The sequence below is a fragment of the Panthera tigris genome, chromosome D4, assembly GCF_018350195.1.
Source record: "Panthera tigris isolate Pti1 chromosome D4, P.tigris_Pti1_mat1.1, whole genome shotgun sequence".
Taxonomy (NCBI): domain Eukaryota; kingdom Metazoa; phylum Chordata; class Mammalia; order Carnivora; family Felidae; genus Panthera; species Panthera tigris.
In genome coordinates, this window is record NC_056672.1 from 83698563 (window position 1) to 83712933 (window position 14371).

Consider the following 14371-nt stretch of genomic DNA (forward strand, 5'->3'; position numbering starts at 1 on the left):
ATGTAAGCAAGGGAAAGAAAGAAATCTTTCTCAGCTCTAGATTTTGAAAATAAGCAGTCTTCTTTTTATAAGTTAAAAAAAAAAATTACTTTTATCGAAGGAACACGTAGAGTTGACCTTTGACCAACGCCAGGGTTAGGGGCGCTAATCCCCACACAGCCGAAAATCTACATATAACTTTTTGACTCTCCAAAAACTTTACTAATAGCCTACTGTTCACTGGAAGCCTTACCAATAACATAAACAGTCGATTAACACATATTTTGTATAGTGTATGTATCACATACTGTATTCTTATACAATATAGCAAGCTAAAGAAGATGCTAATAATAAGGAAAATACATTTACAGTACGGTACAGTAAAAAAATCCACACAAGCGGATCCATGCACTTCAAACCCATGTTGGTCAAGGATCACCGGTACATACAGTTTTAAAAGTAAATCATACCACAGTCCTATAATGAAAAAGTTGACTCCCTGCACATCCCTGAATCCCTTCTTACAGGAGATTACCTTAAAAAGTTTTTGCTATTTCTCCTTGTATTCATCTTCCTATTTTTTATTAGCATTCTTGCTCAGCTGTTTTAAAAATGATTATAAGTATCAGACAGTATGTATTAACTTCTGCTATGGAAGATGAGGAATTGGCGCGTGCTCTACCTTTCACGCATCCACACCCTGCTTTGGAAAGTGAATTTGCTTTAATTTTCTTTTTCTGTAGTACAGTGTATGCAATAGCTTCTTCCTGTTGGGCACCCTTACTTGATTATCAATGCTTAAAATGTCTGTTATTGTGATATTCCACTGGCTCCCCAAGGACTCATTACAGATTCATGTCATTAAGGGAACCTGGGAGGCAACACTAATTTCAACTGATGTGCATTGCGTCTCATTTCTAAGACATTTACATTTTCATTCGATGATTTAATTCTTGGAGGAAGTTTGATCTCCAATAATCAAAGTGCAATGAATCTATTCTTGACTAGAAAGTGGGTGGCCCTGGGCCTGGGCTGGCAGGGAGTGAGGCAGCTATGGGCTGCAGATCGGCTTTCACTGCTTCTCCTTAGCTCGTTCCACAAAACATGCTGGTCACCAACTCCAGGCCAGCTACAGTGGTGGCAAACACAAAGGAACCTGTTCTCCACAAAGCACTCTCATTTCACTCAAATGAAAGCTCAATCGCCCCATCCGAAAGGAAAATGGAGGGTCCTCGTCCCTTTACTTGGTAAGGTACTCACCAACATCTGGCAAGATCAATGTATTAGGAACTCACTGCGGCAGACCCATGGGTCCTCTGATGCAGAGCTAAGTGGCTGAGGGACAGTGTTCTCTCCAGCAGTTTCCAAAGCTGAGATACAGCCTGTACCTCTTTCTTTACACTGTTGATCTGGACACAGCAAGTCACTGACTGCTCATGAATTGACCCGGCCACTGCTGTCCTGTCCACATCTCTCTAAATCAGGGAGTGGTGTTGGTAGTCAACTAGCAGATGCATGGAAACTTGCTAAAGAGGTAATGCCTGATCATGAGGGCAAGGGGGACTCCTTTCAGGAGGGGCCCTCACAAAACTGGAGACCCAAAGAAGTCCTTTTTGTCAAAAAACGGACAGGCAAAAGCCAGAAACGAGTCTATCAAATGTATCTTGGTTGGTCTGTTTTTATTGACCATCTACCCTACTAAAAGGAGAGCTGAGAACAGGCCATCCTTGTTCGCTGCCTAAAATGGAGCAGACTCCATAAATATTTACTGAGTGCTGAGTCTGGATTTGGACACACTGTGTTTGAGAGATCTTCGTGACCCTCAGGATTCTTTAGACTTAAGTCATAGTTTGTCTTAATTGTATCTTAATTCACATTGTTCTACTAAATGTATTGTACAAAAAAATAAAATAAAACAAAAAAGGAAAGCTGGCATTCGTTATGATTTGGTATTTCTCTGATCCTGTGACAGCTTTGGGGAAGACTGAGGAGCTCCAATAGACCGGCTTGTATCTTCTGCAGCACCTGGGCTTTAATCACATCTCACTGACTTTCCATTTGAAAAATTGGTTTGATGGCACAGTACAATCTATCCACTTTGCTGACGGTCCCACTGTGATCAGTAGCAGGGTAATGAGAAGTAGGTGCTGATACGTCCTCTCCCCAGACCTGCCTCATAGTGCCACTCCAATGCCGTTTCCTGATTTTAAGTCCTCTTTGTCTCTGGGTACTGTCATTGTAAGGCAGAAAAAGAAATGCCCTGATTGGCGAGCAATTTTTCTTCTTCTTTTTTTCTTAATGCATTTAAAGGTCTTATAGAAAGTACCGGTATTTGTAACATACTCAAAAAGGAAAAACTCATTGTGGAAAGGTGTCATGGCAATTGGTAAAACTGCCTTTTAAACTGCTTATGGGGGAAGACCAGCTCTCGTGTCAGGCCTCTAAAAGCAGTGAGATAGAAGCTGGGGGTGTCAGGTCTCTGGGCTGGTCTGAAAGCGGTCTTCTGTGGGGACATAGCCCATATAAAGCGATGATTTTTCACTGCAAGTGGCTCAACTCCCTAAAGAAAGGGATCTTCTGTTTCCTCTGGGGGAGACAAAGACTCTTGACTGAGGCTGTAAGGGGCAGACACAGCACTCCAGACCTCTATGTAACTTCTAGAATCATTCCTCAAAAATCATTCTGGTGTTTCATTATATTTCCTCTTTTAAATGTTTTCTTGGAAGAAGCAACAGGCTCTGTGAACTCTTCGGCTGTACATACAAAGGCTTTTTATAATCACCTGTAAACATGTTTGTTACAGGTAACTGTAATTTGTTCCCTTTCTCTCTAGACTCTTTGTTGTAGCAAATTAAATTTGCTGATGTAAGCTACTTGACAAATGAGCCTTGTGACCATTAGGACCCCCTACATGCCTGATCTGGGTTTTCTTGTTAGTCAAAAATCATTACAACTTGCTCTCTGGATCTAGCTTTCTACTTGTTCAAAATACAGGGTGTTTCCAGCAGACCCATATCCAAACACAATTCACAGTCTGGTTCTATCACTGGTATAAGCTTTCTGTAGACTTCATTCATTGCAAACAAAAGCTGCAGGCAAAGGCCAAGTCATATGGGTAGAAAAGGAAGTAAATCAAAACCTAAAAAGCCAGATTTTATGATGTGCCTGGTGTGGCAGTAGCAATAGGGACAAAGGCAGTTGACATCCAGTGAACACTTGCTATCAACTGTTTTCTATGCAACTAGTCAAAACAGCAGCCCTGCCAGGTAGGTATTATTACCCCGTTGACAGAAAAGATAACCGAGGTGACAAAGGTTTGATGACTTGTCTAACCTTGCACAAGGTTAGACTGGACCGAAGGGCACAGCCAGGGTGGAGACTCGGGCTGCTTTGGGTCCAAAGCCTGTACTCTTTCCACTGAATCATGCCGCCACGTCCACATGAAGAAGGTGCACTTGGTCTCTCTAGGGAGAAAAGTGAACCTGCCTCCACTGACGTGTGAACCCTGGGACCTTAGCCAGTGGGAGGAAGTACAGCCTAGCAGTTAGGAATACAAACTTTGGAGGCACCTGGGTGGCTCAATCAGTTGAGCATCTGACTTTGGCTCAGGTCTTGATCTTGATGTTCGTGAGTTTGAGCTCCGCACTGGGCTTGGGGATGTCAGCACCAAAGCTGTCAGCGCAGTCTGCTTCGGATCCTCTGTCCTTCTCACTCTGCCCGTCCCCTGCTTGTGCATTCTCTCTCAAAAAATAAATAAACATTAAAAAGAAAAAAAAGGGAGGTGTGCCTGGGTGGCTCAGTCGGTTGAGTGTGCAACTTCGGCTCAGGTCATGATCTCGCAGTTTGTGAGTTTGAGCCCCACACTGAGCTTACCACTGTCAGTGCAGAGCCTGCTTCAGATCCTCTGTCTCCTTCTCTTTCTGCCCCTTCCCCACTCATGCTCTTTCTCTCTCAAAGATAAACAAACATTAAAAAAATAACTAAAAAATTTTAAAAAAGGAATACAAACTTTGACATCGTATCTTTGGGTTTGAATCCCAGTTCTCCAACTTACTAGCTGTGTGACCCTGGACAAGTCTTACAGATTCTCTGAGCTTTAGTTCCCTCTCTCTCTCTCTCTTTTTAAAAGTTTATTTATTTTGAGAGGGAGAAAGAGAGAGAGAGAGAGAACACGAGCAGGGGAGGGGTAAAGAGAGAGAGGGAGAGAGAGAATCCTAAGCAGGCTCCGCACTGTCAGCACAGAGCTTGACGTGGGGCTCAATCTCACAAACTGTGAGATCACGACCTGAGCCAAGATCAAGAGTTAGACGTTTAACCGAATGAGCCACCCAGGTGCCCCTAGTTTTCTCTTTTATAAAACAAAAATAACAACCAATTCAAATAGTTGTTTTAAGAATTAAATGAGATCATTTAAAAGTGTTTGGCAGACTGCCTGGCCTATTTTTAATATTCAGTAAGTGGTAACAACAATCATATCCACAATTCTATATGCTGCTGAAAACCACAGGCCCACGGAAGAAACTGTGATCTCAAAGATGTCATTTCATATATGAGGTAATGAAAGATAAAATATCCTATAGGAAGTAAAGATTAGTGCTTTCTATGCCACAAAGACATCTATCTGTAACTTCAGAAATTTAATTAATATAAGCAGAGTCTAAATTATATACTTTTAATTTTTATGAGCTCTTTCCGAGTTTCTATGAACATTTTTAAACTACAGAAAAATTGATCCTAGATCCTACCACTGGCATTTTACTACATTTGCTTTATCACATATCTACCACCAATGCATCTTTTTTTTTTTTTTTAATGCATTTCAAAGAGCAGACATCAGTACATTCAGTGAGCAGAACCTTAACTGGTGTCCAATATTTGTCTGAGATTCTCTTTGTACTTTTAGGTAAAATTTTCATACAATGATATGCACGGATTTTATGAGTGCCACGTGACAGTTCCAACAAATGCATACATACACCTGTCCGACACCGGCTCCTGTCAATATACAGCTTACTTTTATTCCAGAAAGTTCTTTCATCTGCATTACATTTTAAGTGGGGAAGTTGTAGTACAGAGAAAAACACTGGGCTTAAAAATCAAGGGGTACAGGTCCAAATCTCACCTGTGTCAGTCATGAGCAACCCACACAAGAATGCACACACATATACACAATACACAGCCTGTTTTCTCAACCATAAAAAATAGATAATGCCCATTTCACAAGGTCTTTGTAAGGGTTAAATACAAAAATACAGTAAGTGTTCAGTCGATGTACCAAGGGTACTTTCTCTCCTACTCCCCTCCCAGTTCCCCTGAGTCTGAGGCTGTCGTCTTCAAAAAGAGACAGTAAGGACAAAACCAAAACCCAACCAGGTAATGAGAGATGAGGGAACGAGGCGTCTCTCTGCATAGGCAGTCCTCTCCCAATTTATCCACTCTGACTTCAGCTAATTAAACATCTGTCTCAACGGTCTCCTCAGCAAATTAGTCATCCCCACTTTGTGACACTGATTGTTGGTTGCAGCCTTTTCCCCACTTGCTGCCATTCCCAGAAACTTCTAGGAGTTAACTCACCAGGCACATGGCAAGGAATGATGCAGGGTCCCCATTAACCCCCTACAGTTGCCCTTGGTGCCAGTGCTGTTCATAATGCTGCCAGACGTGTCCTTAGATGTGCCTCCCCAAAATAAACCTGTTAAGGGGTGACAACTTTTTTGTCTACATTTCTGATTTCCAGATTACAATGTATCTTCTAAGTACTATATACACGTACCAGACTTAAATAAACTATTTAACAGAAAATCTGTTTTTTCAAATAGTTCTGTGACAAAGCAGGCAACATAAGGTCCTAAATGAGGTGAACTGGAATCTAGTGAATTACCAGCTAACTTTCTCCAAACACATGAACAAAAGCTTTGCTGGTGAATGAAGGGTCAGAAGGCAAACAAAGTAAAATGGTCTGGACTGGATGTATGCCTTTTCTCTACATACTGGTGTGTGTGTGTGTGTGTGTGTGTGTGTGTGTGTGTGTGTGTGTGTACACCTGCTGGAGCAGGAAAGGGGGTGGTGGGCTGAAGTGTACTTTAAACTAAAGGATACTTCTTAAAAATAGTTTTGTGAAATTAGACTTCTCAATCTTTCTTCTCACTAAAACAACTGCCTTAAAAACTATCTTTTAGAAAGATAAATGGCTAATAAAAACATTTTTAAAATGCTTAACTTTACACTAAAAACCCAGAAATACAAATTCAAATGAGATATTAACTGCTAGCCATCAGTTTGGCAAAAATGAAAGATTGATAACATCAGTGTTAGTAAGGGGGTGGGGAAAGAGGTGGTCTCCTAGATTCTTAGAGTGTCAGAGAATGGGTATACATTTTTTAAAAGGCAATTTGCTTTTCTCAACATTTGAAGTAAGTGAACCTCTGACAAGTAATCCCATGTTTAACATCTACCACAAACATGCAACGAATATTCATACAAAATTGTTCACTGTACGTTTACATGTTAAACTAAAAATTTGGAAATGATCTAAATGTCCAACAACAGAAATCTAAGTTACATAAATTTAGCTAGAAAGCTAAAACTGCAGGGGTCACTCTAATAGAGTGCTTATGACGTGACGGTGAAAAACAAGTGCAAAATCATGTAACATTATATGGTATCATTTTTTAAAACTGTTATGTGGATACATTCTTCATGAGTTCATTTAACAAACATTTGTTGAGTTTCTTCTATTTGACACTCTGTTAGATGTTAGGTATATAGTGATTTAAAAAACCCAAAAACCGGAAAACAGGGTCCTGCCCACATGAAACTTAGAGCCCGTATGTGTATCTGCATGTGAATTGACTAAAAACAAAAAAAACAAAAAAACAAGGTTCGTATCAAATAAAGTCAGAGGAAACCCTCACAGACTTTTTACTTCACACACTTCCTAAATGTTTGATTTTCTTCCAACAAGCATTTAATTTTATTAAAAAGAAATCTTTAAAGCCTATCTTTTACCAACACCCAGTTTTCATATGAACACCAGAACTGGAAGCGGCTCCAGGGTATTTCAATTCTCCCCAAAGCGTGCACTCAGCTCAAATGAAAGAGATCAGACTTTACTAAGGCGTCCCTCCCTCCACTTCCTGAACTGAGCTCCATTCGCTTCTCTCCATGCCTTAAGTCAGGGCTCATCAGCTGTTGGACAGAGTCCTCAAAAGCTTCTCACCAGTGTCTCTGCCTCCTGTTTTACGTCCTCTCATCGATTTTTATCAGGCAGACGGTGTGCTTTCTAAAAGAAATTCTGACTCTATCACTGTCCTTTCAATGGTTCCCCTCTGCCACAGAAAAAAGTTCAAATTCAGCAGGGTTTATAAACATGACCTACGCCCAAATGACCAGTTCAACCTCACCACGCCCCACCCTCCTAACTCCTACTCTACTGCTTTATTATACTGAGTTACATTGTGATTTCCCGAAGGCATCAAACTCTCTCACTTCATTCCTTCAGCCTGAATGCTCTTTCCCAGCCCTCTTTATCTGGCCACCATCTTTTCCGCCATCTTCAGGTCTCAGCTGGAGGATCTGCTCAGGACAGTTCTCCCTGACTCTCTGAGACTGGACGAGGGCACCCATCCCGCGATGTGTGTACCCAGGCCCCTACACTTATTTCCAATTACCACATGCATGGTATTAAAACTGCCTGTCTGTCTCCCTAACTACACAGTAAGCTCCTTGAAGGTAAGGACCACTTCTTGGCTTCAATAATTTCCTAAGTTTCTCCATAATGTCTGCTGCATAATAAGCATAATAAATAAGGTCACAATAAATGAACGCGGCCCTTCGGGTTTCCAGTACATCAGGCCTTGCCCGATCAGATCTGGCCCCTGCCTGGCTTCTGCAGCTTATCCTCTGCCCTGTTCTTGCTCCAGTAATTTGGGATATCTATGGTTTGTTACTCTATCTCACAACATCTCTGCCTGGAATGTCCTTCCTCTTACCCATTTAGCAAAATTCTAATTAATCTCCAAAAAAGTCAAATCATTTACTCCAGAGCATCTTTTCTCAGCCCCCTGCCTCACCAAGTAGTTTTAAGTACTCCCTTATCTGTGCTGCTTTAGTAGCTTATGTACTTCTGCTTGAGAATTTACCATATTTTATTGCCCCCTTTTCTGAGTCTGCTTTCTCACTGGGTTTCCACCTGATTCTAGCACAGTGCTGGCCCAGAGCAGGCAGCCATGGACATGACTGTTTAAGTCAACAGGGTATGTCAGAGCCACACAGAGCTTGAGAACGCTTGCCCCTTCCCACGGTGCCCTGCGTGCCTCTTCCCTCAACCTCTCCCACATCAAAGCACAGCTCAGAGAGTAAATAAGCACAGGGTTATGCATTCAGCTACCACAGTTCTTAATTCTAAGATGTATTTCCCCCCCACTTTTGAACATTTCTAAAATCAGGCTACGGCATAATCAATATGTACACCTAATGTAGTATTTCTTTCTTTTTTTCCCTCAAAAGCTATTATTAAATTAGTGATGCTCTAGAATTAGTCCCTAGTGGCCCAGAGAAAGGTCGTTCCTCTGACTCCAAAATGTGTGTCTCCTGCAGCACCACACAGCCTGTCAGAGGTATATGTCTTTTCTCTTTCATTCGGCTTTTGCTTTAATCTAATCCACGCTGGTGACTGCCCCAGATGGAGTGAATGAATAGATTTTGTGATGGAAAAGGAACTTCTGAAAGATTAGCGACTAGCAGGAAGAGTAAACGCTGGTCAAATGTAGTTTTGGCGAATGATGTATTTCGGGTTTTTCTGATGTGGCGGTTGCAAGAGCTCATAACACCCTTCTAAAATAATTGGGTCTCTCAAGTGGTTCCCAAAGATTTTTGCCGGACATAAATTCTCTAAATTTCCAGGCTTCCTAGATAAAATAGTTGACTGCAATGCCATCTTTAACATGCTCTGCTCTATTCTCAAGAAGATCCATCAGGAGCCTCAGAGCACTCCAGACAAGGGGAGGCTCAGGTGGGAAGAAACGGCAAGATAAACAGGCAGAGAGAAGAGGGAAGGAAGAATATTTAACTTGGAGCTTCTTGCCCGGGGCATTTCTGAGTTATACATTTGAACACCTTAGCAGCCCTAATTTGCGCTATCATATTCCCACTGGGGCACTGGATACCAAGTATCAGGTCTTTATTTCTTATCCGGCCCCCATGCCTGAGTGGCATCAGCATGATTATTTATTATTTCTTGAGAAGGTGCAGTTTTCCACAGAAATTACTGTCTTTTTGACCAAGAACATTTAAACAGTCCTATTTACCTTTACTTCCTTTTTTAAAGAAAGGGCAGAGCTACAGCATAAGGAAACCACATGTCTGTATCTCTGGCTCGCAAACTACTTTCACAGAAGAAAGGTTACTGGATTTTCCACCTTTACAATTACACATGAAGTAAGATTCTTTTCAACTCTACAGCTAGAAGATTTTTTATTTTAGTCTTTGGAGAACATTTCAGGTTAGTAGAGTGTTAGAAATCCCTCTTCTAAAACATATGGGCTTCTCTTTTCCATAGGGCAGCTCAGGACAGGTGTATGTTGCTTTAAGAAAGCTAGACATAAAACATTAAAACTGACACCAATACAGACAAACTGTGCAATTACAAAAAGAATTCCTGGCTTTATATCCAGATTCACCACAGGGTTCCTCTAAATGCTGCACTTCCCTAGTGCATTTAGATTTTAGAATCAATGAACATTTCTGTTTACAGAATTTTAAATTTGTTCTCCCATTAGGGTTCTAATAAGCAACATGGTACAATAAAAAGAGTATGGGCTTTGAGGTCAAAAAAGCCTGGGCTCCAATTTAGATTCTGCCATATACTTACTGTGGAAATTTGGGTAACTTTAACTTCTTTTAGAGGAAGGGGAGGCTCTGAGAGGTAAGTATGTGATTACACACACTGTCCTCACAGTTCCTTAATTCTAACATGCACCCCAACACACACACACACACACACACACACACACACACACACACACACACACACTTGTAACGTCTCATCTGTAAGACAGCCGCAAAATCTACCTTCTAGTGCTGTCTGCAGATTAAATGAGATAATACGTGTAAGTACACAAAGGCACTCAATAAATCAGCTCTTACCCCACTGGAACCACATCTTGGGGAAAGACCAACTCCTCTCCTGACAGACAACTTTAGGTTACAGGCTCCAAATGCCCACCCTGGCTTCTCAGATTCTCCACCTGGTCTGTCTACATTCCTCTTTCATATTGCAACTGTCAATTCTGCATGTCTTTCCAGTTCTTTTCTTTCTTTGTGCTCATATTCTCTGTATGTACCTTCCCCTCTTTGGGCCTTGGAGTATTTCATAGTAGTTAGAAGTTTGAATTTTATTCTGAATGCAACTGAGAGTCACCGAAGGATGTGGAGCAGATATGATCAGATTTATACTTTAGAAGATCTCTCTGGCTGCTGTGTAGACAACAGACTGGAGGTGGCCAAGAGCAGAGGCAGGAAAACCAGAAAAACTGTTTCTCAACAGTCCAGGTGAAGTCACGGTGATCTGAACTTATCCAGTGGAGATGGAAAGGACTGAATACGTTCAGGATATATTCTAGAGGTAAATCCAAGCTGCTAGTGGGTAAGATGTGGGGACTTGACACAAGGCACAATTCAAGGGTCAATTTTACTACATTTCTTTTTTCAACAGTGGGTAGGAGGAAGAGAGGTAAGTAAATTAACTACAAAGTAATCTGAAATGTTCTTTTTATATTAAAATACAGTAAGCCTTTAATAGCCACTGCTTTGAATGACACTGGCCCTCCCCAACTCTTCACAGCTTAAATGTGAAGGTCACAATTTAAATGTCAATTTCTCAGGGCGGAGTTCCCTGACCATCCTATACACTGCATCTTATTCTCTCTCAGCCCCTTATTTATCCTCCATCTAGGATGTAAGGATGTAAGTTCCTCCTCAGCAAGGGCCTTGTGAATCTGTCTCCCACTACCTCCCTGCACCTAGCACAGGCCTGATACCTGAGAACACATGAGGAGTGAAATGTACAACACAGCTACAAATACGTTCTGGATCAAAGTTTACAAAAATTTTATATGAACCTTTAATATAAAACTCGAGAATCCAGTGATGTCATCATTAGCCATCTTTCTGATCAGAACCCTGCACCCCGTGGTAGCTGTTCTCTCTCCCTCTGCGCTTAGCAGTAATTTAGGAATGATGTGGAGGCGTCCTAGACTAGACCATATCACTAATGACATTCTGGGTGTCTTGTGAAAACACAGTACATTAGCAAGCAACAAGGTGGTCTGTGACTCTAAACAGAGATGGTAAGAGAGAGTTCACTTGACAAAGCTAACGTTTATCTTTCAAAATCTGGGTAACATTTTATGAGGGAAAAACAAAAATGAATGTCACAAGTTTTATTAATAATACCGTAAGAACTTTGCAAAAGGATTTTCAGACTAATAAAAATTGGTCTTTCATTTCAAAAGGCAAGAATGAATAGGGGTAAGAAAAAGTTAATATGCTTCTGGTTCAATTTTTCAATAGATGATAAAGAAAAATACCTCCATTTCAAAATGACAACAAATACTGAAACAGAGCCACGCAGAAAACTATTCTGCCTGGAAAATCCCACTTCAAAGGAAGCCTTCTTTTATAGATCAAGAGTTAACTATATTTCTGTGTCAAGGTAAAATTGAAATTCTATCTGTCTCCATTTCTGAAGTGTCCCTGCCACACCCAACACTACGTTTCAGAAGGCTAGTGAAGGTTGGTGGTAATAGAATTTTTAAACAACAACAAAATACTAAGAATCTCAGAAGGTCACGAACTGTGAGGGTGAACCTGACTAAAGGAGAACTTGAGGAATTAAGGGCTTTAGTCACTAAAAAAATGGGGTAGTGTATTTTACTAGCTAAATCAAGGGACCTGGCAGGCTACTCTTCATTATGTCAAAAACACACCCACCCAACTGTAAAAATTAGTAAAGAGGTTTCAGCTAATTCTTCTAAAACCCAATTCTCCATTTATAATTTTCTTAAACAGTGGGGACCTTCTGCCAGTGCAGGTAGCTTTCAAATGTCAAGTGGGTCAGTAATAAAATGAAAAGCTGCAGAGAAACTTTAAAAGAGACATTTAAAGATGGGTTTAAAAAAAAAAAAAAAAAAAAAAGGGCCTTAGCAGAGAACTGACTGGAACACACTGCAAAAAGATTACTGTAGTTCAGCACATGAATATTAATAGAAAAACCCTGCAGTGTTCATAAATAGTTATGACGATGAAATAATTACAAATAATGCAAGTCAAAATTCTAGATCAGTTACAAGTGCCTGTAATGATATTCTATCCATACAAAGCAAAAATACTTTAAAACCCTAAGGGTTTCCAATGACAAAGCTATCTGCCTGAACAAAGAAGAATTCTTTTGCTCACATACCTGCCACCTTCTGATTTTTTACAAACGAAAATTGGGGAGGGAGTGCCAGAAGGAAGAGCAACAGAGTATTTAAACATTAGAACAGTCATTAAGCCCACATCTGGGTTTAATAATAAAATAGTTCAAGTTCTCAATTTATTATTATCGTGAAATGGGGAGTTGTACGGGCAGTCTGGAAAAAAAGAGGGGAGAAGTTAGAGGTTTGTGGATAAGCACCAGAAGTTCACTGTCAGCCTGCAAAAGGATTTCTGAAATCTTGTTCTAGTGCAACTAACCTCTAATGAACAAGCAGTGAGGACCCTCGCCTCGCATGGCACATGTTGTTTCATCTCAAGTGGCGTTTCTTGCCTCTCGCTTCAGTTAAATGAGAGCAGCCAAGAGACAAGTGCTGTTCTGCAAAAGCTCTCGAAGAGAGGGCTGGGCACTCCATTTCTGTCCTGGACGTGGGGCGAGGCAGGCCCCTTCTTGCAAAGACTGTGCAGGTCACTGCGGTAGACACTCAGGAAGTGCAGGACGAACGTCTCTAGCCTGGCATCTCTTGCCACCAGGTTCTTGAGTTCATGATAAGTTCATGTGTCATAACGGGTGTTAAGTATTTCACAGCCAACTGTGAACACTAACATACTTTTATTTATTTATTTATTTTTAGGGAAACATACTGTGTTTCTGTCTATGACAAGAGGATTTTCCTCTTTTCGTTAATTACCTTCCAAAACAAGTCCATGCCAGAATACAAAAGTTCAAAACCACAAAATATACCACCTTTACCAAGCTAACCTTAAATAAGCATCTTTGCCAAACTGAAGATCCTTCTATTTCATGAGACCAGACTTCATAAAGCAATAGAAAGAGCTTCTCATCTTATAGAGCTTTTTGGATTAAGAAAATGGACAGTAATTTATGTAAATACATCAATTTCAAATGACTTCTCTAGTCTGAAAAGGAATAAATAATGCAGATCACTGTGTTTTGGATACGGCAAGTCTCAGATGGAATGGCAGGGATGTGGACACGTAGGTGAACATAAATAAATGTGTGTGTGATAAACGTGGTTGCTGGAGATGGACACAGATAAATAGGTATACAATTGGAGAGAGATAGCTGGAGACAGAGGGAAAGACACGGGTTCAGCTGCATCTAAGTTCACAGAGGTTTCATGGTCTAAAAAAATCTGCAACAGCAGAATTTCTATTAAGAAGGTTTAAAAAGCTGGTTTCACCTCCCCTTGGACAACCTGAAATAATGCTTATCTTTGAATATAATGAATGTGTCACAAAATGCGCTATTATATAAAACAATTTAGGGACAAAACAAGAGGAAAAAACAGGATCCTAAAGGAAGATGAATGCCTATTGAATATCTTTAAATATCTGAAGCTGTTGAAATGCTATTAGATTGGTACCTAGAACCCCAAAATACCTACTTGCCCCTGGGAAGGAGAGGCTATGCCTCTTCAATCATCCCTTAAATGTAAAGAGGTTTGACCCCCATGCAATGGATAAAAGTCACCCAAAAAATGAACAAAAGAGGTGTTTGGAAAAACCAGAACACCATTCATCCCAGCTAACGACTTGTTCATTATGAGTGATGATGGATAAAGACTTCTCATGCTGAGATGAAATCAAGATTTATATGCATTGTTTCCTCTCCCAACTTGTGGGAAGATCATCATCATTTAATTCTATCTCTGCGGCCAGTGATGGGCATCCAGAGAGCTGGTTATCAAACGGCGCAGTCAGCTGGCAAAAGCCGAAACGTGCGGTTGGCACATCTGGACAGAGCCGCCACAGCCGAGGGTGAACAATGACTCCTGGCAAGCATCCAAATTGCTTGCAGACGCTAGCAGGTCTCATCTACAACCGCCCCTACCAGCATCTCTCTCTCTCTCTTTTTTATGAGAATCAGATTTTCATTGCTCCATTCAATTGCTCT

At 40.8% G+C, this 14371-nt stretch overlaps 1 protein-coding gene across 9 annotated transcripts in view; it reads right to left on the minus strand.

Annotated features, from left to right (window-relative positions):
- The window catches only part of MAPKAP1 (MAPK associated protein 1), a 272555-nt gene that overhangs the window by 80592 nt on the left and 177592 nt on the right, over nt 1-14371 (minus strand). The gene's annotated exons all lie outside the window — the stretch shown is intronic.